General features: G+C 47.5%; 1 long non-coding RNA gene across 1 annotated transcript in view; it reads left to right on the top strand.

Moving 5' to 3' along the window:
• LOC106149805 overlaps positions 1-2,135 on the top strand; it is a 16,316-nt gene that overhangs the window by 10,445 nt on the left and 3,736 nt on the right. The gene's annotated exons all lie outside the window — the stretch shown is intronic.

Here is a 2,135-nt window from a genome sequence, read left to right as displayed (position 1 = left end):
TGCACCAGCCCAGGAGTGAGACTGGAGCCAGAGCTCCTAGCAGTTGACTGGACCAACCTCAGGTATGCCACCACAGAACACACACGCAGTCAGGAGGAGGTGGTCTAGTTATAGCAATCTGGAGAAAGCAGCTGATTCTAGAAAATCCCTGCTTGGGATTCAGAAATTCCTGTTTGGGATTCCCTGATTCAGAAAATCCCTGATCCTGTAATCCCAGCACTCGGGAGGCTGAGGCAGGAGGATGGTTGCGAGTTTGAGGCCAGCCTAGACTACACAGTGAGCTCAAGGCCAGCCTGAACTGCATAGTGAGACCCTGTCTCAGAAAGACAAAAAACAAAAACAAGGGGCTGGGGATTTAGCTCAGCAGCACAGCGCCTGCCTGGCAAGCGCAAGGTTGTGAGTTCGATTCCCAGTACCAGAAAACACAAAACAAAACAACAACAACAAAAGAAAAAAAACCAGAAAAACCCTGATCCAGGCCACTTTGGCCAAAGTCCCTTCTGCAGGACTCACTGAAGAATTTGAGCCTGGGGTTATTTGGCTCATCTCTGATATAGTTTGGGTATGAAACATCACCCAAAAGCCCACATGTTCAAGGCTTGGTTGCCAGCTCACTGGGAGTGGTGAGCTCTTTAGGAGATAGGGTCTAGTTAGAGGAAATTAGGTCATGGAAGGTATCGGGCCCCAGATTTCTCCTTTCTCTGTGCTTCCCTGCTGCCATGAGGTGAGCAGCTTCCTCCCCCACATACTTTCATCTCCAAGTGCTCTCTTGTCATAAGTCCAAAAGTAACAGGGCTAATTGACCACGGTCTGAAATTGAACCACGCGCCAAAATAAACCTTGCCTCCTTATAAGATATCTCAGGCATTTTGTCACAGTAATGGAAATTTAACTGACTCAAACCCTAAAAGTCAGAGGACTCGATGCAGAGCCGTGGTACTTACGTCAACCTTGCTCTTGGCCCCAAATCTCAATTACTTGACATTGCCGACACTGCATATTTACACTTGCATTTTTTCAGAATGAGGAGCGGAGGAGGTAGCCTTTACAGGCACAAGGTTAGCTAAAGCCAAAGAATGTAATTAGTCATTTATTTGTCCACTGCGGTGGCGCATGGAGAGCCTGGAGTTGTGGCACCTGTACTCAGAGGGTACAGTAAACAATGCAAGTGAGGAGTAAAAGGCTGGGAGGCATGGGGACAGCGTGATACACTGCTGTGTGCGAGCCATTTGTCTGTGATGAATAGAGTGACGGTTACCTCAGGACGACAGGGAGGCCTTAATCAATGGTGTAATAGCCACCAATGCATCATCTGTGGAGCCGTCTGAGAGTGCTGGGGCAGGATCAACGGAATGTAAGAAATGAATTGTTTGCAAACACAATCAACAGTTTTGTGTTTGTGAGAAAGCCATTCATCATTCCGAAACCACCTTTAGTAAAAGATGCACCTGGCTGCCTGGTGAGACAGGCCATCAATTGCTCCTGAGACACGGGCCAGCGTAAGGCTGTCAGGACCTCGGAGAACAGACACACATATTTATTTCTATTTGAAGACAAGTTGAGAGTTACTTAAAAAAAAAAAAAAAAAAAAAAGCAGCACTCTGAGAGAGAAAGCTTACGGTAGACACAGGGGAGAGGCCCTGAAAGTCTCCTTCTCCTGGGTGCGCTGCCCAGGTGCCTACAGCGGGGAAGGACACCGGAAGGAGAATGCCACTGTTCTCTGGGACCTCCCAAAGCCTTGTGTGCCCTCAGGGAGGGAAAGAGGGAGAGAGAAATTCAGTTTAGGGTGAGAAGGCGGCTGACCCGCGGGCTTCTGGGAATGACATCTTTCTGGGAAATAAAGGGAAAAGGATGTGAGGAGGTACCAAGGCAACAGGAAGCATCTTGTTTATCGGCCTCTGTTCTGATGTGTTTAATAATGACCAAAGCGCATTCTGAGGGTTTTCAAGGAACATACGTCTCGAGCTTTAAGAACATTCTTAGTTTCTCATGTGAAAAATTAGGCTTTGTCTCATATGTTTCTTCTTCCTCTATTGTCTAATGTTGAGGTTGTTTTTAGGAATTATATTTTGTAAACTTTTGGGGGCTGGGGATTTAGGTCAGTGGCAAAGCGCCTGCCTGGCAAGCGCAAGGCC

Source organism: Chinchilla lanigera, unplaced genomic scaffold (genome assembly GCF_000276665.1).
Source record: "Chinchilla lanigera isolate Chin_1 unplaced genomic scaffold, ChiLan1.0 scaffold00053, whole genome shotgun sequence".
Classification (NCBI taxonomy): Eukaryota; Metazoa; Chordata; class Mammalia; order Rodentia; family Chinchillidae; genus Chinchilla; species Chinchilla lanigera.
The sequence above is the reverse complement of the archived record's forward strand: the minus strand, read 5'-3'. Positions and strand labels throughout refer to the sequence as shown.